This window comes from Lepus europaeus, chromosome 3 (assembly GCF_033115175.1).
Source record: "Lepus europaeus isolate LE1 chromosome 3, mLepTim1.pri, whole genome shotgun sequence".
In the NCBI taxonomy this organism is placed as follows: Eukaryota; Metazoa; Chordata; class Mammalia; order Lagomorpha; family Leporidae; genus Lepus; species Lepus europaeus.
Window position 1 is genome coordinate 130,271,430 of NC_084829.1, and position 22,498 is coordinate 130,293,927.

General features: G+C 40.6%; 1 pseudogene; it reads left to right on the top strand.

The window, feature by feature from the left end:
* The first annotated feature begins 881 nt into the window (after positions 1-881).
* On the top strand, positions 882-1,189 carry LOC133757100 (small integral membrane protein 29-like; annotated as a pseudogene).
* Positions 1,190-22,498: the final 21,309 nt, after the last annotated feature.

The window sequence follows — 22,498 nt, forward strand, 5'->3', positions numbered from 1 at the left end:
AAAGGAGGCAAATCCAAACTAGCCTAAAGTGGAGCTGCACAGTGCAAAGTCTGGGACATCCTCAGGACATAGCCCCCTTCTGGTCTCTTTCTGGTGTTGAAGTTTGACAGTTCTCAAAGCTTCAGGGCCCAGAGTTTTTTGGTTATGTAGGTATCCTTTATTGAACACAATAAAGACACTCCAAGAGTTTAGAAGTGATCAAAGGTTTAAATATTTTTCTTTATGTCTTACATTATTTCTATATTTTGGCAATGATATTCTTAGTAATAACTACAAATATGACAGTTATACACACTATTTTAAATTAATTTTGTGTGCATGTGATATTAATGCTGATGCTTTATATGCAGTACATGAACCAGAGTTACAGTTGCCATGGAGATCCATCTTTGGACATCCTTGGCTGATAAGGAGGTCTCTTGTGTGCTGAAAGAATATGAGGTGATCTATGAGTTGACCAAGAGCTACAAAGTCTGTCCAGTAATGTCTCTGTAGCTTAATCTCACATTTGAAAATTTTGTTATACCTTTCCCCAAAGACATACTAACGGGTGTGTGCACTGTTTTTGAATGCATGAGTCTGACACCTAGGCATTACAGAGAAAGTTGATTCTGGACAGACTCCTCTTGACTGTTCTACAGCATTTCTAAAATGTACTGTTCAAATTCAGACAAGATATCTTACATAATTTTAGTAGTCTTTGTAATAAGGTTAATTGTTGGTAGAAAAGTGAAAGGGGCACACATTTTCTTATGGCTGCTCAAATTAAAATGTAGATCCTGGGGGGCCGGGGAGCCAAGCGAGGGTGTTTCTGTCGGAGCTGCGGCGGCGGGAGGGAGCCCGGTGGAGGCGCCCTCCTAGGCACCACTGCCCATGTTGTCATGAGTAACAGCACAGTACCCAATGTGCCCCAGGCCAACAGCGACTCTATGGTGGGCTATGTGTTGGGCCCTTTCTTCCTCATCACCCTGGTCGGGGTGGTGGTGGCCGTGGTAATGTATGTCCAGAAGAGAAAAGGGTGGACCGGCTTCGCCACCACCTGCTCCCCATGTACAGCTATGACCCGGCTGAGGAGCTGCACGAGGCTGAGTGGGAGCTCCTGTCGGACGTGGGAGACCGGAAGGGGGTGCACGGCTGGCAGAGTGGCTACCAGCACAAGCGGGTGCCCCTGCTGGATGTCGAGACCTGACCTGAGCTCCCAGCCAGAGCCTCAGGGGTCCCGCAGTCTGCTTCCTCCTCTCCCCACCTCCCCAAGCCCTCTGCTCGGCAGCCTCACCCTGCCCTCAGCCCACACCCACCTTCCGGCACTAACGGGGGTCTCCTCCCCGGAGTGGAGAGGCGGCTGGGAGACAACTTTGCTTTCTATAGGTTCCCTGGATCCTGGACAGGCTTTGAGTTTCCACAGCGAGGGACCCAGATGTATAATACTCAGTATATATATTTTGTAAATAAACGGTTTTGTGGCTAGAAAAAAGAAGAATGTAGATCCTGGGTGTAATAGCTAATAAGAACATTTTTTCTTAAAGCACTGTATATCTGCAGAATCTTTTGATTTTCCCGAATGAACAACATTGAGGAAGCAGAGTAAGTAATTTATTTTTATTTCTCATTTGACAAAATGTCAGTTAAACTAGGATGCAATCTACAGTCCTAAATTTAAGCTAATACAGACTAGTGCTGAAAGTTTTTGTTTGCATAATTTTTTTTTTAAAATGTGATCACAGGTTGATATATGTTTGTGTTTTGGGTTTGGGAAGCTTGTCAGTTCTGAGTTGCTATGTCAGTGATTCTCAAGAAACTCAACAATCCTGTTAAGAAATGGGTAAGGATGTGCATGGGCCTTTTTATTTTTTTTTTTTTATTTTTGACAGGCAGAGTGGACAGTGAGAGAGAGAGAGACAGAGAGAAAGGTCTTCCTTTGCCGTTGGTTCACCCTCCAATGGCCGCCACGGCTGGCGCGCTGCGGCCAGCGCACTGTGCTGATCCAAAGGCAGGAGCCAGGTGCTTATCCTGGTCTCCCATGGGGTGCAGGGCCCAAGCACTTGGGCCATCCTCCACTGCACTCCTGGGCCATAGCAGAGAGCTGGCCTGGAAGAGGGGCAACCGGGACAGAATCCGGTGCCCTAACCGAGACTAGAACCCGGTGTGCCGGCGCCGCAAGGCAGAGGATTAGCCTGTTGAGCCACGGCGCCGGCCGCATGGGCCTTTTTCAAAGGATGAAATACAAATGGTCAAGAGACACATGAAGAAGTGCTCAGGATCACCAGCCATCAGGGAAATGCAAATAAAAAAAACCACAATGAAGTTTCACCTCATCCAGGTTAAAATGGCTATCATCAAAAAATCAAAAAAATAATAAATGCTGGCGAGGGTGTGGGGAGAAATGTACCCAATACACCATTGGTGAGAATGTAAACTAGTATAACCATTTTGAAAGACAGTATGGAGGTTCCTCAGATGTCTGAAAATAGATCTACCATACGACCCAGCAATCCCACTCCTGGGGATTTATCCAAATGAACTGAAATCAGCATATGAAAGAGTTATCTGTATCCCCATGTTCATTGTAGCTCTAGTCACAATAGCTAAGATATGAAATCAACCCAAATGCTCATCAACCAATAACTGGATTAAGAAAATGTAGTACATATACACTATGGGATATTAGCCATCGAAAAGAATGAAATCCTGTCTTTCACAACAAAATGGATGCGACTGGAAACCTTTATACTTACTAAAATAAGACAGTCCCCAAAAGACAAATATCATGTTTTCCCTCATCTGTGGTAACTAATGGAATGCAAAAAATATAATGCATAATTATTTGCATTGCAATCTGCATAAAATTATTCCTATGCATATACTGTTGAGAGGGGCTTAAAGTCTAAATGAACTTAACTATTACCTTATAATCAAACAGGAAATATTTAGATGTTACATTGTCTTTGGCTGTATTTCATTGAAAGAAATTATGGATGACTAACTGACCAAAAAACCATATAGGGGGCCAGCACCATGGCTCAATAGACTAATCCTCCTCCTGCGGTGCTGGCACTCTGGGTTCTAGTCCGGGTCAGGGCACCGGATTCTGTCCCGGTTGCCCCCCTTCCAGGCCAGCTCTCTGCTGTGGCCCGGGAGTGCAGAGAGGATGGCCCAAGTGCTTGGGCCCTGCACCCCATGGGAGACCAGGATAAGCACCTGGCTCCTGGCTTCGGATCAACGCGGTGCGCTGGCCGCTGTGGCCATTGGAGGGTGAACCAACGGAAAATGGAAGACCTTTCTCTCTTTGTCTCTCTCTCTCTCACTGTCCACTCTGCCTGTCAAAAGAAAACTGTATAGGGGTGAGATGATCATTTATAAATTCAATTAATGTTTATAGCCATTGTCTATATTCCCACTAAACTAGGGTCTTTTCGCTTTTTACTTGTTAAACATCTTATTTGGTGAAGTATTAAGCCTTTTTACTGTAATGTAAATCTAAAATGTTATCTCAAAAACTGTAAAAGAGAAAAGATGGAAAAGTGGAAGGAAGGAAGGTGGGAGAGAGGGAGGAGGGGAATGTCATTATGTTCTTAGACTTTATCTACAAATCATATTCAACCTTAAAATTAATTAAAATTAAAATTGAAGAAAAATTTAGATTTCTAAAAAAAGTGATTACAACACAACAGAGACCAACCAAGTTTTTTATAATATAGAGTACTGAATTGTACAATTGAATCAGTATAATTGTGCTGAAGTGCAGTGCATCCCGTGGGAACTGTAATATTCGAGGAGATAATGTTCGAGGAGATAGAACATGATGTGTGGACCCAGTGACTTCTCTCTCCTTGACTACTTTGAAAGATTTTAGTTATAAAGCCTAAAAGAAAAACAATGCTGAGTAGGACTCCACAGCTATGGAACTCTTCATAAATTCCTCACATGAGCTAAGTTTGCCTCCTTTCATATGGCTGAGCTCACCCAGATGCAAGAGACAAAAGAGATGTGAGAACTATATTCCATGTCCTGATTTTCATTTGAACTTTTCTGTTTTTTTTTTTCTGAAAAGAAAAAAAAGACAATTAAAAAAAGAAGAGGAGAGAGTAGAATCGAAATTTTGGTGTTGTCCTGATTTTTCAAATAAATAAATACCTGCAACCCAAATCTGTCTATTCCTTTCTAAAAAGAAACGAGGGGATAAGCTGAAGTAACAGGGCAGTTGGGCTTCTTGTAACACCCAGGGTTTTTGTTTCCTCTTTGGGGCTTGGATCCACATCAGCATAAAACATGTTTGTGCTCAATTTTTTCCTAGAACGGAGATGCTGCAGGCTCATTTTGATTTGCCCTGTGCAAGCTGCTAGGAAAGAGAAATTGTTCCCAAGTGGGTTTGTCACCTTGGGACACAGAGCTTGAGTATCAGATAACTCTCTCTGCCTGGATTGCTAATGAGCATTGGAGCTTTCAATTTCAAGCTAAAAAAGGAAAGGATTTGATTTAAATTTCAGATTAAGGAAGCTTCACACTGTCCTCCCAGCAGTCTAACAATGTGAATGAAGAGTAAATGAGGCCATCAGGGGTCCTGAGTTTGTATGGAAGAATAAATGTGAAGCATCTGGTTGAGTTTCTATTGAACAGTGATTTCTTCAGGAGGAATCTCTTTATGAGAAAAGAACTGCTGAAGCTGACAATTGGAGATCCGACTATGCTGGACTTTCTTTTCAAATCAAAATTCTAAAGTAGAATCACTTGATTTCTATTACCACAGCATCTGATTTACTGGAAATAAGATCAATCTAGTATTCAAGGCATAATGTCAGCTTTCTTTTAAAAATAAGTTGTGAAATTAAGATAGGATGGGGTTAAATTGGAATGTGATAAAGATAGGAAGGGTTAAAATGGAGCTGCTGAGCTGACTGCATATTGTTTTGCTTCTGTACAAAATGCTTTGGCTTGCAAAATGCATTTTTTTAAGATAACTAGACTTTAACTGACCTTGTAGCATGTGATGATTGTGCTAATGCGTGTATGAGATAATTGAGCATGTGATAATTATTTTAGGAGCTATGTTGAGGTTTTGGTCATGATGACCCCGTGTTTATGCTTACTCAAGGTCTTCTGTCCCCTCACCCTGGAAATTTGTCATGCATCTTATGAGAATTTGTCATGCTGCGGTTTATCTTGTGACTTTCTGTAATGCTGTGGAGATATGCTAATGTTGTGGTTTTTAGCCTTAAATACTTTGAGCAGTTGATGGTCGGGGCCTCTCTTCTCGCACGGCACTAGAGGGTGTTGTTGTGCTTAGAGTTGGCCCATCTGCGCAGATGTAATAAACTTCCTCATGTTCTTTACAGCGATTGGAATGGAATTCGTGTTTCTGGGGTCGGTAGAAGTGTGAGGCACCTTTCAGGGGTCTTACAAAGTTTTATGGGACATTACTCTCTAATATTAGCTAATTGCTTTTGAAGCTAAGACTACATTCTTTCCTCTTTTAAAAAATTTTTTTTGAAGGAGTTACAGAGATAAAGGAAGAGAGAGAGAGAGAGAGAATGAATTTTCCATCCACTGGTCTACTCTCCAGATGGCTGCAAGCCTGCTGGGCCAGGCTGAAGCCAGGAGCCACAGCTTCTTCCAGGTCTCTCATGTGGGTGCAGGGGTCCAAGTACTTGGGCCATCTTCTGCTTTTCCCAAGCCATGAACAGGGAGCTGAGTTGGAAGTGGAGCAGCTGAGACATGAACCAGTGCCCATATGGGATGTTGGTGTTGCAGATGGTGGCTTAACTGCTATGCTACAATGCTGGCCCTATATATAACAGAGTTAATGGATAATGGCCAGAGCCTAAGATAGCACCACAGGTAAGGCCATACTATTTTACTAACAGATATATTTTTTTGAACTTAATTTTGCTGTTTAATTATTGTTAAATGTGGGTATATTCTTTGCTATGGTTTGGGTGTGTTTTATCCCCAATGAAACTGATTGTTATTGGCTGTGATTGGAGAGTGTCCCTCAAGGCTTTGTGTATTGTGACCTAATCTTCATTGTGAGGCATTAAGAGGATGGAAAGTTAATCTGACTGTGGTATTCAGAGGTGGAGCCTTTGGGAGGTGACTGGATTAGATAAGACCATTTGGGTGTAGCCCACATGACTGAGTTCTACTGGTGTTACAAGAAGAGGGAGAGAAACCGTAAAACATACACATCAGCTCTCTGTTTATTGCCTAGGGATGCCTTGCCCTGCCTTGGGACTCTGTCAGTAAGTAGGACATCACCAGCATCACCAGATGCAACCTGGTGCCTTTGGACCAGAACTATGTGTCAAAACAAAGCTCCTTTCTTCATGACTCACTTGGCCTGTGTTATTGGCAATAGAAAATGGATTAATACATGCCTGTTGAAATTTAACTGCCATTGTGGTGGTGTTGGGAGGTAAGGCCTTTGAGAGTTGATTAGGGTGTTACCAGAGGGATTAAGGCCTTTCTTTTGGGAGTGGGTTCTTGTTTCCCAAGGACTGAATAAGTTATCACCAGTGTGGGTTGCTATAAAATGAGGCCACTCCTTGCCTTTTGTCCCTTTCACATGTACTGGTTTTCCCTATTGCTTTGTGCTATGATTTGAAGCAACATGAGGTCATCGCCAGAGGCTGAGCAGGCTTGGCACCAGGTTGTTGGACTTGACAGTTCCCAAAACTGGGGGCCAAAATTAGTCTCTTCTAGTTATCAATCACCCAGTCCTACGTATTCTCTTATGGCACCAGACTGTGGACTCAAGCATCCTTCTAAGTACATAAATTCCTTGAATATCTGTGGGAAAGGAATATTTTATTTTGGAATTTTGCAATTACATGAATTTTGAACCACTATAGATATCAGATGTTCCCTTCTTTCTAATAAAACCATGTATCAAATTCTTGACTTAAGATGGCTAACCTACTTTTTTGTTTTTAAATAAGTACAAACATATTTTAATAATCTTGACTTAGAAATGAATTTACTTAGTTTAAAATGTCAATGCAATTTAATTTTTTTTAACATGAGAGAGAGAGAGAAAACTTATCTGCCAAATTTCTTACTCCCCAGCTGTCTACAAGAGTCCTATCTGGGCCAAAGCTGGGATCTGGGAGCTCAATCCAGATATCTCATATGGGTGGCAGGGGCCTAACTGCTTGAGCCATCACAACAGAAAGCTGGATTCAGGAGCCAGGGTGGGCATCGATTGTAGGCACTCTCTAAGGGATTTGAGTTTCCTAACTGGCATCTTAGTCACTAGGCCAAACACCTGCACTTAAAACAATGTATAAAAACGAAACAAACAAACAAAAAAACCTCTTGTTTTCATTCCTGTATTCATCTGCCAAATTTCCTCTCCTTGCATGTAACCTATATTTATTTTTTCTACTCTCCATTTATTATTTCTATATGCAGATATAAGATAAAGAAATATATACTCTAATGCTTCCTCATTCTATTAAAAGTAGTGCACCAACCACATTGCACTGCTAACTTTATTAGAAATAAATTTCAGAAACATTTCCTATGAGAGCAAAGCAGATTTTTATGCTTTTCCACAACTATGCAGTACATTGTGTGAATTTACCAGGACTTCCTGAGCCACAGCCTTAGTGAGCCACATGGGTTGTTTCCAAGCTCTTACTAATAGAAACCATGCTCTATAGTGGTATGCATCATTTAATTTGAGCACAGAAGTTTGTAGAAAGAATTCTTCAGAGTACAATTGCTAGATTCAAATTAAATGCATTTGTCATTTTGGTAGAAATTTTTGTAGAAATTACTAACTTATCCTCTATAGAGTTTTATCCTTTTTGTCATTACAATTAGCAACATGGGGTGGTGTTTTCTTCCCCCACTCTTCCTTGTCATTGGGAGTTTCCAAACTCAGATTTTCGCCACTCTTAGGTACTTAACCAAGGTGTAATTTGGGTTTTACTTGTGTGTATTGCCAGTATTCAGTTGTTCAAGATCCATTTATGTTTTTTATGTAAAGTTTATATATCTCATTTGCTTGACTATTAGCTCGGTTGCTTGACTGTTTCTTCCCAATATCAGTAAGATCTTTTTAAACAACTTTATTAAAGCTGAATTGATGTACCATAAACTTTACATGTTTAAAATGGACAATAGGATCAATTTTTACATAAGCAAATCTCCATGAATATATGGATATCCATCCATCTATATATGTATCTTCACAATCAATATAATGAACATTCCTGTCACCCTCAAAGTTACAGGTTACTGCCAAATCTGCATAGCAACCTTGATCTAAGATGTAGATAGTTATCTCTGAGCACATACAGGAACACTGCTTAGAGGATGCCCTTCTGCTGGCTCGTCTGCCCTGTAGGAACAGATGATGCAAGTTGTATTAGTCACTCGTTGTCATGTCAGAGATTGAAAACTGGTTTGTCTTTGAGCTATAGTCCTTATAAATTTTTCTAAACTGCTTTCAATTGCAATACATTTTGAAAGGAAATTGAAAACTTACAGTTCTTTAACTGTATAAATTAAATTTCTGTTTTAGCTTTATTATAATAATATAGAAACACTTCTTTTCTGATGAGCTTAATAAGCTACTGATGGAAAATGTGTGTATGTATATGCACCTAGCAACATTGTGTATGATGTCAGGAAATGTACCTTTTGTACAGCTATAAAATTTGCCTATATACAACCATATTATCTTTTTGTGCTAAATCTCATTGTGTGTAGTACTCTTATCATTCAGCTGTAATGTAGGACTTATTATTTTTAACAAGTGCTTTTTATAAACCAATTCCAAGTCATTCTGAGTTTGAAAAGAATAATTTGATTTCCTGGAACATTGTGATGAGTTTTGAATTTAATAGTGGCTTATTTAATGATGTAAGTTTTCTCTTAAATTTCTGTTTATTGATCTGAAATCTAGATCTTTAAGGATAAGGTCACTTGTCATACTAAACGCAAAATATCAGTAGTCAAAAAATTAAAGAAAGATTTCCACCTAGACCACTGCTTCAGGTTTGCAAAATATTCAGCTACAGAATGATATGTATTTTGACTCTCAAACAGTAAAAAGATGCTTTAATTGACTCTAAGTCAGTTGCTTCCTGAAAAATTAAAGTGTAAGGCAACTGCTTCTAAGCATTTGAAAATGTTTTAAATACACATAAATTATGGTTGTATGTTAGAAGCATGTTGTAGAGGCTATTCTTTTGTTTGTATATTAGAATAATAAACATAATACGAGTAACATTTACTGAGGAATATCTGTGTTCCAAAAACTGTACAAAATGATTTATAAAAATTATATCATTTAGGTGCCAGTAGTGGGTAAAGCCACCATCTGCAATGCCAGCATCCCATATGGGGTACTGGTTCATTCCCTGGCTGCTCCACTTCTGATCTGGCTCCCTGCTAATGGCCTGAAAACACAACAGCAGATGGTCCAAGTGTTTGAGCCCCTAAAACTTCTGGATAAAACTCCCGGCTTCAGCTTGATTCAACCCTGGCCATTTGGTGCGTGAACCAGCAGATGAAAGCTCTCTCTCTGTCTCTCCTACTCTCACTGTAAATCTTTCAAATAAATAAATATAGCTTTAAAAAATTATATCATTTAATCATCTATGTGTTAGCACTATTATGTTTATTTTGTAGGTGAGATACGCAGATGTAGACAATTTAGCCAGTCAGTAAAGATGCTGGGTTTTGAACCCAAAGGTTGAATCAACAGTACCTGTAACCTAACAATTAGTAAGTTGGATTTTATATCCTTTAAAAATAGTCAAAATTTGTGATTAAATACACCTATGATAGATTTTTATTTTTCTATTTTATCAAAAGATTTATTTATTTGATAGTCAAAGTGACAGAGAGAGAGGGAGGGAAGGAGGGAGAGAGAGAGAAAGAGAGAAAAGGAGAGATCACTCCCCAGATGGCCACAAAGACCAGGGCTGGGCCAGGCTGAAACCAGGAGCAGGGAGCATTTTCCAGGTCTCCCATGTATATGGCAGAGGCCCAAACACTTGGAGCATCATCCATTGCTGTTCCCAAGCAATTGACAGGGATCTGGATTGGAAGTGAAGCAGCCAGGACATGAACTGATGCCCATATGGGATGCTGGCATCATAAGTGGCAGATTTACCCACTATGCCACAATGCTGGTCCCATGACAGATTTTTAAATGAATGTCTTGATTTTATTTCTCCAAGAATTTGTATATAAATTATTTGTGAACTTAATAGCAAAGCACTCTTAATTATTTTAAATCATGTTATGGAGCTTTCAATGAACTATAATGGAATATTTATGTGTCAATCTTTGCAAAATAGTCTGTGCTATTTTGTTGTAGCAAACCTGACCTAATCCTGACCATTAAGGGTATTTGAGGATTGTTGGCCGGCGCCGCAGCTCACTTGGCTAATCCTCTGCCTGTGGTGCCAGCACCCTGGGTTCTAGTCCTGATCGGGACGCCAGATTCTGTCCCAGTTGCTCCTCTTCCAGTCCAGCTCTCTGCTGTAGCCTGGGAAGGCAGTGGAAGATGGCCCAAGTGCTTGGGCCCTGTGCCCACATGGGAGACCAGGAGGAAGCACCTGGCTCCTGGCTTCGGATCGGCATAGCGTGTCGGCCATAGCAGCCATTTGGGGGGTGAACCAACGGAAGGAAGAACTTTCTCTCTTTGTCTCTCTCTCTCTCACGGTCTAGCGCTGCCTGTCAGAAAAAAAAAAAAAAAAGTATTTGAGTATTTGACCCACTGCAACATTGTTGAGAAATCAATGGCAACATTTGAGGAATGAGCTGGTAAGTGGGGACCTCTCTCTCTCTCTCTTTCTCTCTCTCTTTCTCTCTGTGTCTCTAAAATAAATTAAAAACTAAATAAAATTACCCAGAATATACATAGTTTATATTATGAACTCAGTAATTCTATTTATTTATCTATGTTTATATATGAAAATGCTGCTGTTTTATAATTTGCGTGATCAACGATTTTACCCTTCTATCTTTTAACTATGATTGTTAAATTTTGTGATTTTCCTTTTGATGGTAGGCTTATCGTTTGACAGATTTTGCCTCTGTATCAACTATATAGGCTGATGAACCAGAAGGGATAGGGCCCTATTCATAGAAACCAAACCCATGCCAAATATATCACAATGCCTGGGCTTAGCACCCAGCTCAGTGGAGCAAACAGGAGGAGGAAGTGCAAGCGGCTACACTCCGGTTTGAATGTGTCCCCTGAATTCATGTTTTGGGAATGATCCCCAGTTCCACTGTGTTGGGAGGTGGGGCCTGCTTAGGGCACTGGGACCCTGCTGTCGTGACAGATTAATGCCACGATAAAAGGGCTTTCGGTGGTGGTGATGGGTCCGTTGTCTTCTAATCTTCTGCCACGTGAAGACACAGAGTTTGCCCACTTCTTGTCCTTCTGTTTTGCCACGCGAGGAGGCAGTAAAAAGACCCACACCAGATGCCTACGGCTTGATCTTGGACATCCTTGCCCCCAGAGCTGGGAGAGAGTGAGTTTCTTTCCTTTATAAATTATCTAGTCTCAGGTTTCCTGTTACACCAGCACAAAGAAAATGGACATCCGTGCTTGCCTGTACTTCCTTCCAAGCTTGTACCGGGAGCATCGGCTCAGTATTTGGGTGCACATGTCCTTTTCCCTGTCGCATTCCATCTGGGTGGACTGTCAGTTTGCTTCACTATCCCAGGGCTAGGGGGAAGCCACAAGGCTCCTGCTGGGCCAGACTCTGTTTGCCAGAAATCTGAATATTGATCATGGAGACTAGAAAGAGCTGCAGCTGATCTGTGCTTGGGATTCCTGGAAGGGCCTGTTCTGCTTCTTAAGTTTCCATTCAATGATGTTTGCCACCTTCAAACTTGTCCATACATTCTCTTTTCTACTTAACAGTCTTTGTTTCAGTGACTTGCCATCAATGAAAGCTTATAAGAATGTAACACAAGAAAACATTCTTTATACTAAGTTGAAAAACAGGTTAGGAAATGTTGCTTAATCATATAGCACAGCTTTGAAAAATTTTCTTATTTTTGTAATAAAGATTGAGAGGGAAAGTAGCATTTTTAATCCTTTTTTTTTTTTTTTTTGACAGGCAGAGTGGACAGTGAGAGAGACAGAGAGAAAGGTCTTCCTTTTGCCGTTGGTTCACCCTCCAATGGCCGCCGCGGTAGCGTGCTGCAGCCGGCGCACTGCGCTGATCGGATAGCAGGAGCCAGGTGCTTATCCTGGTCTCCCATGGGGTGCTCTTCTGCATTTTTAATAATGAATATTTATTATATTTAAAATGAATTTTGGCTGGCGCCACGGCTTACTAGGCTAATCCTCCGCCTGCAGCACCGGCACACCAGGTTCTAGTCCTGGTTGGGGCGCCAGATTCTGTCCCGGTTGCCCCTCTTCCAGGCCAGCTCTCTGCTGTGGCCCGGGAGTGCAGTGGAGGATGGCCCAAGTGCTTGGGCCCTGCACCCGCATGGGAGACCAGGAGAAGCACCTGGCTCCTGGCTTCGGATCAGCACGATGCACCAGCCGCAGCGCGCCGTCCGCGGCGGCCATTGTGGGATGAACCAACGGAAAAGGAAGACCTTTCTCTCTGTCTCTCTCTCTCTCTGTGCACTCTGCCTGTCAAAAAATAAATAAATTTTAAAAATTAAAAAAATAAAATGAATTTTAGGTGAAGATAACTATATTTAATACAATTAATATATTTCTGGATTAAGTCCAGGTATTTAACATAGCTCTAAAAATATAGTAGGGAACGCTTACAAATATACCACCAGCAACAGCAACACAAAACAGTGAAGGGGTGGATGTTGTGGCACAGTGGCTAAGCCACTGCTTGGAATGCCTACATCCCATTTCAAAGTGCCTGGCTTGAGTCCTAGCTGCTTTGCTTCTGATCCAACTTCCTGTTAATAAGCACCCTGGGAGTCATCAGACGATAGTTCAAGTACTTGGATCCCTGCCACCCATGTGGGAGACCTGGATGGAGTTCTGGGATCCTGGTTTTTGCCTGGCTCAGTCTTGGCTGTTGCAGGCATTTGGGGAGTGAATTGGGATGGAAGAGCTCCCTGTCTCTGTCTTTCTCTTTGTCACTGTGTCTTTCAAATAAGTACAAATAAATAAACAATTTAAAGAACAGTGGAGAAACTTTTAGGATAAATGTGCATGTCAGTTATGAAACATCAGCTACTCATATTAATATAAACCTTCAATACAGCAGTATCTAGTGTATGAAGGGAAACTTCTTCCCTTAAATAGATGATCTCATCTCATTACTCTGTCCTGTGTTCATTCATCAAATGCTATTTAGTGTCTTCTCTGTGCTTGGTGCTGTTCTGCCAGAAGAATGAATTAGACTGTAAGTTGGCAAACTTTTCCCTTACAGGGCCAGATAATAAATATTTTAGGTTTTGTGAACCAGATAATCGGTCCCAACAACTCAAGTCTGCTATTGTAGTACAAAAACCGCATAGACAGTATGTCGATAAATGGATGTAGATGGGTTCCTACAAAACTTTATTTAAAAAGAATGGCAGTAGAAATATTTTGCCTATTGGCAGTAGTTTGTCAGTCTCTGAATTATACAAGCAAAAGTCTCTGTTCTCGAGAGCTGGCTTTCAGATGGGGGGGCATGCTTATGCATCACTAATTAATAATACGTTTCAAAGAGTCGTAAGTGCTGTGAGGGAAAGCAAGTAGGTAATGTGATCCACAGTGACCTGGAAATGAGGGCTGCACTTTTCCCAGATTTGCCATGGAGGCCTCTTTGAGTAACAAGAAGCAGCTGGCCAGGCAGACACTGGGAAGAGCAAGCCCCAGACTGGTTTCAGTGGTGACTTGTGAAATCATGTGCAGAACTGGCCTGCCCACAGAGGTCTCTCTCTGCACAAGTCAGAAGGCTGGCTTAGTAAGACTCTTGGAGACACACTGTCAGAAGATGTAGGGTAATGCCATTGCTGATGGTGTGCCTTGAGCTTAGGAAGCACAGTGCATTCTGCTGGCTGAACCAGCATTCACTTGATAGCTGGAGTCAGGCTCCACAAGGTGAAGTGAGAGCAGGTTGACAGCTGTGGCACAAGTCAGCTCTTTCATTGAGATATCTCGGAGATGCAGTGATGCAGCGCTATTTGCCCGTTAATCATAGTGTGTTCTCCCATCACAGAGGTTGAGAGCAACCTCCTTCCCAAGTGGTTCCCCCATACAATTCCATGATCTTCTTCTTTGCTCCATAGCTCCCCACAGCTCTCACCATATGTGAAAGGGCACGCGACTTAAAGGGGTACAAATGCTCGCCTGTTATGTCTCCACCAGAATCTCTAATTATGTAGTTGCTCTGATGAGTTGTGTTGGTTAAGTGGAAAGGAATGTTAAGACCTCATTATCATCTCTCCCTAGAACTTTGAATCTGGGTACTCTGGTCTCAACGTCCTTCTCTCTGATCCCACCAGGCTTTGCCAAGTGCTTCAAACAAAGGTATCAGGTAAGCGGAGGGCACTTCTACTTCCCAAGTCTATTTACCCATGATTTACATAACCATCAAGTTCAGAACTAGAATTTGAACTGAATTCTTGCTAATTCTGAATTCTTTACACAATAGAAATTTGTGATCATGTGCTAAATATGATATGTATTTAGTTTAATCTTCATAGAAATCACAAGGCTTGATGAATCTTAGTAATCGCCCCAGAAGTCTAATACCTGTGGAGAACAGTGTCTTCCGTTACACATACATGTACACACACACATACAACACAAGCATACCATTAACTGCATAACAACATTTTTCAAACTGCCACTATTGTGCATTGCTTTGTTCCTGAATTGTCCCATGAATATATAGTATCTACAACTTGATTTAGGATTTCTTGTTTATGACCCTAGATAAAAAGAGTTGGTAACTGTTAAATTCTCATTAGATAAATGACTAACAAAATTTTAATCAGTTTGCAAATGTAAAACAGAACATAGATTTCAAAGTGTTTCTTTTCTTATATAAATAACACTATTAAATTTGTTCACAGTCAGTTGGAAGTATATTTTAATTGGACTGTATAATTTTGTTTTATTGGATGATTTGATTTAGAGGGAAATATTTCATGCCTTTGACACAGACAAATAAAACTCCCATTACAAAAGACAATTTGTAGCCTCACTAACCTTGTAAGATGTGTCATAAAAGCATATAAATGATTGAGATACTTATGTGGTAGCATTTCCATTAAGAAGGCACCAAGTTTTATAGTTAAGATTGAGCACAGAAGTCGCAATGTCTGGGTGTAATTCCTGGCCCCTTCATTTACTAGCTATGTAATATCAAACAAAGCACTTCATATATCTTTGCTTTTTCACCTGTAAAACAGCACCAAGGTACAAAAGTTTTATAGGGTTCTTGTAGTAATTCATTGATAGGTTGCTGTAAAACTGTGCAGAACAAAGTTATAGAGTGGTACCTGGCATCTGGCATCTAGTGAGTCCTTAGTGAATGCTGTTTTTACTTCTAAGACATGTCCTCAGGGAACACTGATCAAAAGGCTATTAGGAGACATGGTTGGTGAGTAGTGGTGTGACTGAAATGTTCTGACATTGTTTTGGACTGTATGAATTCTTGTCCAGGGTGAACTCTGTAGCAGTCCAGATTTACTTGAACCTGGGATATTTTGCATACCTGCGTATGAGGAGACTTCAAAAATGCTCATGGGAATATAGAATTAAAAGATAAAAGGACCAAATATAAGCTGTATTTTTCAACATAAGCTCTCCATCAAGTTCAAGATACTTTTGCAAGCAATAATAAAATGTCAGTTAGTCCATCCCTGAAGAATTGAGAACTCTGAAAAATTATCCATATTAGTGCAGTCATTCTTTGTGCTATTAACTGAAATATATGGGTGCCCATTATAGATTGTTTTAAGATTAAGAAACAAAAAGAAGATGCAGGTTAAGCCACTGCCTGTTTACCAGTATCCCACATAGGTGCCATTTTGAGTGCATCTAGGAAAGCAACAGGAGATTGCTAATGTGTTTGGACCCTTGCCACCCACATGGGAGATGCGGAAGCAGTTCCTAGCTCCTGGCTTCGACCTGGCCCAGCCCCGATCATTGTGGTCATCTGGGGAACAAAGCTCCAGAGGAAAGACCCCTCTCTCTCTAACTCTGCAAATGAGTGAATCACCAGAGGAAAGACTCTCTGTCTCTCTCTTTCTAACTCTGCCTTTCAAATAAATAAGAAACAAAGAGATCAAAAGGAGTCAAATCAGGACTGTAAGGTGGATCCCTAAAGATTTACCATCAAAAACCTGGCAGAATTGCCCTTGTTTTGATGAGAGGAAAGAGCAAAACCACTGTCATGCTGGCAAGGGACTCTCCTGTGAAGACTTCCCTGGCATTTTCTGCTAAAGCTTGTCTAAATTCCTGAAAATATCCTCCTAATTAGCATGTGGTGGCCAGCGCCGTGGCTTAACAGGCTAATCCTCCACCTTGCGGCACCTGCACACCGGGTTCTAGTCCCAGTTGGGGCGCCGGATTCTATCTCGGTTGCCCCTCTTCCAGGCCAGCTCTCTGCTATGGCCCAGGAGTGCAGTGGAGGATGGCCCAAGTCCTTGGGCCCTGCACCCCATGGGAGACCAGGAGAAGCACCTGGCTCCTGGCTTCGGATCAGCACGATGTGCCGGCCGCAGAGGCCACTGGAGGGTGAACCAACGGCAAAAAGGAAGACCTTTCTCTCTCTCTCTCTCTCTCTCACTATCCACTCTGCCTGAAAAAAAAAAAAAAAAAAAAAAAAAGCACGTGGTATCATTCTTCGGCCCTCTGGAAAGTCAACAAGCAAGATACTGTGAGCAACCCAGCAAACTGCTGCCATGACCTTTGCTCTTGTCCTCTTTGCTTGGCGGAACCATTTTTCCCTCTTGATGGTCTTTGCTTTGATCGTGCTTTATCTTCAGGATCATACCGGGAAAGGCCTGTTTCATGTCCTGTTATAATTCTTTGAAGATACATTTAAAATTTCTACCGAAAGTTTTGATTTTTGTCTGTAGCTGATCTGGGTGCAGCATTTTGGCCGCCATTGAGCAGAAAGTTGGCTGCACTTTAATTTTTCAGCCAGAATCATGCAAGTTGAACCTGCTGTGGTGCCTGTGATGCTGGCTATTTTTCCTGCTGTTACTAGTTGGTTTTCTTCATTTAGGGCACAAAGAAGATGAATTTTTTCCCTGCAAATGAATGTGCAGGATCTGCTGCTGTAGCCTTCACCTTCAACATCATCTTGTCCCTTCTTAACACAAATTCTCTATTTGTAAACTGCTTATCTCTTTGGGGAAGTATCCCCGTACACTTTTTGAAAAGCATCAGTAGTTTCACCCTTCTTCCATCCAAGCTTTATCATGTTGCTCTTATAGGGATTCTTTTCAAACGGATGTCTGTTCCTTTGTAGAGTCTCAAACTAGAGTCTGTTCAGACATGCTGTAACAAGTTAATATTATTTACTTTTGGTGCAATAATTTCTGAAATCCATGCATAGTTTTTCATAATATGCATTTTCCATGAACTCTTTGAAGACCTCTTATGAAACTCTAGCTAAGAAAATATTGCATGGAACATTGGGAATTACAGCTTAAAGCTTCACTGCCTTCTATAAGAACTAACCTTGTGTGAAAAGTGATAGATTAATAGGAATGGTAGTTAAAAGGTGTTCTGCTGCCAAAGAACAAGTACAAAATGCACCATAATTGGAAATGTCTAGAAGTTTGTAGGACTCTTAGCATGAAAAAGAAGCAGGTAATACTATTTTAGTAAAGGAAGTCTGTATTTCATCACCAGATCCAATTTGTAACGTTCCACATTCTTTGGGTTATCATGTATTCCCAACTATAGACGACAGAAGGTCTGTTCTCTATCACAACTTCTCTGTGATAACCCTCTCATTTTAGAAGTAATACTGATAGCAGAGAGGAATAGATGATTTTCTACTTAGATTGGAGGTTACTGGCACCTGCTGGGAGAAAAGGCACTATTGCACTGTGTGTTTTGTAATATAATAAAAGAGAGCACACTCTGAAAGCACGTTAGTGGCCACCACACAATAAATGGGGGGTTTTAATGAACTTAAGTTTCCCATACTTTCTATGGAGCAGAAACATGAATAATAGACCTCATGGAGCATACTGAAACTTTTGAAACTTGTATACAGTTGTACTTTACATGGTAGGCAGAAATTATCTGAGGTACCAACTGAAACACATACCTTAAAATTATTCAAGCCTCTGCCATCCTGGAATTTTTTTGTTTTCTATTTTGTTCTACCTCACTTGTGTGGTCTCCCTTATGGATATAGGATGAGGTAGGAGGATGGGAGCCATGTAAAAATGAAATGTTGTTAGCTCTGAAATATTTCACTTACTAAGATTTTGTTCATGCAAAACTAGTCCCAGAGAAGCATAGATCAGTGTGTAAATGGAATTAGTCGGTCACCCAACAGACATTCCCCCATATCAATCAAGGTTCTTTGTTGTAAGCAACAAGAGCCAATTCTGTAAGACTAAATAGGAAACAGGTTTATTACAAAAACTTTCAGTAGCTCACAGAACCACTGGGAATCTTGGAGAACCAAGATCAATATTGGCTAAGCCTCTAGAAAAATATATTAAAATTATGAGATAAAAACATATATGAAACAATATTTTTTTAATTTATTATTTATTTATTTATTTATTTGACAGGCTGAGTGGACAGTGAGAGAGAGAGACAGAGAGAAAGGTCTTCCTTTTTGCCGTTGGTTCACCCTCCAATGGCCGCTGCGGCTGGCGCATCTCGCTGATCTGAAGGCAGGAGCCAGGTGCTTCCTCCTGGTCTCCCATGCGGGAGCAGGGCCCAAGGACTTGGGCCATCCTCCATTGCCTTCCCGGGCCATAGCAGAGAGCTGGCCTGGAAGAAGGGCAACCAGGACAGAATCCGGCGCCCCGACTGGGACTAGAACCTGGTGTGCCGGCGCCGCAAGGCGGAGGATTAGCCTAGTGAGCCACGGCGCCGGCATGAAATAATATTTTAAAAATATGTATTTGTCTTGTAGATTTAACTTTGAGATCATGCATATATATTACATAGGAATAACGCAAAATTTAAAAAATTTTAAATTTACTCAGAAACACTAAAAGCAAAATGAAATAAAGGAACACAAGTTAGTGGTTTAATCATACAGAAGTAGAATTATTTCAATGGCTTTAAAATGCATTGACTTCACCATCCATGTTTAGTGGATATTTTCTAAGGACAAAAATAACCAAAAATTGTAAATGATTTTCAGTAATTGTATTTTTGGTGATGGTCTTGGTACTGGCTTTTTGAGACTGTTATGTTTTTATTAATTGGTCATTATGTTGATATTGGAAAATGGTATTTTTTCATTATGGGAAAGAGCAGATAAAAGTGTAAGATTGAAAAAGTTAAATTTTCTACTATAAAATTGAATTAGAAATATTGTTATAAACTTGATTTATTTTAAATATATATTATTTTGACCTCTATAAAGACCCAGAAACACTGAGCATTAGTACAACCCAGATCTTATTTTTAAATACTAAAGGAACCAATTCTCCTTGGAGAAATGACCAATTCGTAGCCTAGGGCAAGAAAAGAATGAAATGAACCTGAGATATCCTGTCTTGTCAGAAACTGAAGGAGCTGTCATTATTGTCATACCAAAAGGACTGAGGAATCCACTTGCAGATGCTCCCAATGGACAAAGATGGGAGAATTTAAGCATTAATAAGATTAATACCAGTAATGAGTTGAGACACATCAAGTATATTTAAAAGCATGAATTCATTTTTTTGTAGATTTATTTTTATTTATTTGAGATACAGAGTTATAGAAAGAGATAGAGATAGAAAGAGAGAGAGGTCTTCCATCCGCTTGTTCACTCCCTAAATGGCCACAACGGCCGGAACTGCGCCGATCTGAAGTCAAGAGCCAGGAGCTTCTTCTGGTCTCGCATGTGGGTTTAGGGGCCCAAGGACTTGGGCCATCTTCTGCCTTCCTAGGCCATAGCAGAGAGCTGAATTGGAAGAGGAACAGCTGGGACTAGAACCGGCACCCAGGTGGGATGCCAGCACTTCAGGCTGGGGCTTTAACCTGTGTGCCACAGTGCCAGCCCCAAAACTGTGGATTCATAATGGTACAAAACACACCCCTGGGGCCACCAATGGAAGATTCTCAGTGAACAGCTATGATTTTGAAAACTGGTTAATAAGTGAACATTAAAACAATTACATACTCAGCCTGTCTTTCTTGTGTGAAATGTTCTCAAGGAAAACCATGTAGTTGATAAGAAGTTTCTTTTTTACAGAAATATGTATAACACATGAAAAAAGAATGATGGAAACAGATTACCCTTTGATCGTCATTATTAGTAGGTTCTTCCGCATTTCCATGTCCTAATTCTTTCAGCCACTGTATCCAGGATGGTATGAGCAGGGTTCATTACAACCATCTGTCTCTAGTGTTTCTTTGTGTTTTTGCTTATTATCTTCAGTTTCTTTTATGACTGCTGTTGTTAGGTCATTTTCCCATAAGTACTCATAGTATATTTAGTGTGAAATGATCCCTATAGCATTATGAGTTGACTTCATTGTCTTGGTTAATATTTTTGGCCAGATTTTCACTTTGCTGATCAAGATCCATATATCTGCCTTCTGTATGACAACATTCATCTGGTATACTTTTGGTCACCCTATTATTTTGAAATATTGTGAACCATTTAGTTATATCTTGTGATCTCATCAGACATATTTGATCTTTAATATATGTTCTTTCCCTCTGTTAATAAAAAGTCACTCACAGCATTTCAAAATATATTCAGACACACAGACTGCAACCAAGGGACCCACGTGTGACCATTTAATGTTTGCAACAAAGCCATGCCCTAAAGCCAATACTGCCCTTTATGCATCTCAGTCCCTTCTCTTATCTCACTAATACCTCTAAGAATTACAAAATACACATAAACAATATCACTTTAAAGGGGCTGAGAGACCACCTTGTTAACAAGGAATGATATTTGATGTAAAAACAAACAGGAAGTGTACTGCTTGCTAATACCCCTGGCATGCCAGTTTACTACATCTGTCTGCCCATATTCAACTTGTCTATCACCCAGATTTTGTCAGGGCCTCAGAATTAAAAAAAAAAAAAGACAAGGAAGACATTCCAAGCATGGAAATTTGTGGCACTGAGGAGTTTCTGCCCATATAGTAGGCTGAACTCTGCAGTGATAAGCCAGCCTCTCCTATGAAGGGGAGGAGGACTGGGGGAGAGCAGGCTTTTGAGCAATAACACACGCTTCCTTGATGAACAACTTGACTAAGATGACCAAAGAAACCTTAACAACGGATCCTGCTCTTTCTCCTGGGGCTTTGGAGAATTTAAAATTGGTATTAGGTGGCCAGCAAGGGTAACACTTGATTAAAACCAGCTCTCAAGGGCAGGAATGTTATCTGGCTCACAGAGGATCTGGTGAGGGACTCAAAACCATCTTTTAAAAACAGTATAAGTCTGTTTCTTTTCTTCTGGAAAGAAAACAAAATAAATTATATTCATGAACTATTCATTCAGAAATCACCTGCCTTCCCAGAACATCTCTCCCTTTCCTATAAAACTTGGTAATATACCTTAGGTAGGGACCAGTGACATGTCCTATAGCCATGAACCTGGCCATACTCATGATCAGATGTTTCCAGGAAAGGAAATAAAAGGGTTGGGACCTAAATCATTAACATGGTTTGGACACAAGGTCTTGCTTTAGTTCCTCTTCATCTTCGTGAATCCAGTAGTCCTTACTCTAGTTGACTGAAGAATAGCTCTTCTAAAGCAATTGTTCTACTCTAATAAGAGGAGCTTTCTTTTAACTTTTATTTTCTTTGAATAACCCAAAGCCTCATTTCTGAAAGCAATTGTGCCTTAGAGCTTTGCAGGGAGAGGTGCAGACTGCTTTTCCTGTAATTTGTCTCATATTTTGCAGCTCTATGAACATCCTGAGTGCTGAGCGGGTGGGGGTGGGATGGGGTGGGGGGGTGGGGGAGAGGGACAGTTTTGTGAGCCCAGAATCTTATTTATAGTGGCTTGCATACATGGATTTATCAGAGAACTCATTTGTACTTCAAAGTTTGGTTTTTTTTTTTTGTTTACACAGAATTAATGAGACAGGGAATGGAAGTGTAAGATTAGTAGAAGAGTCATGTAAGAGTAATGTGATATACTCAAAATGTATTTGAGAATTTATACTAATTTCTAAAAATTACCAGCCTCGATCACTAATAAGCACATGAGCTATGGTACAGTGGGCCATAGATCTGAAGGTACTCAAGGGGACCATTCTTAGGGTAAGTCTTTTATCAGTGAAGCATTTCCAGAGAAGTTGTACTTCTGAGTAGAACTGGACATAACAGCAAAGATTATCCAGATTCAAACAAAACCAAACAAATGGAAAAAATATGACTCTGGCCATTTAATATTCCC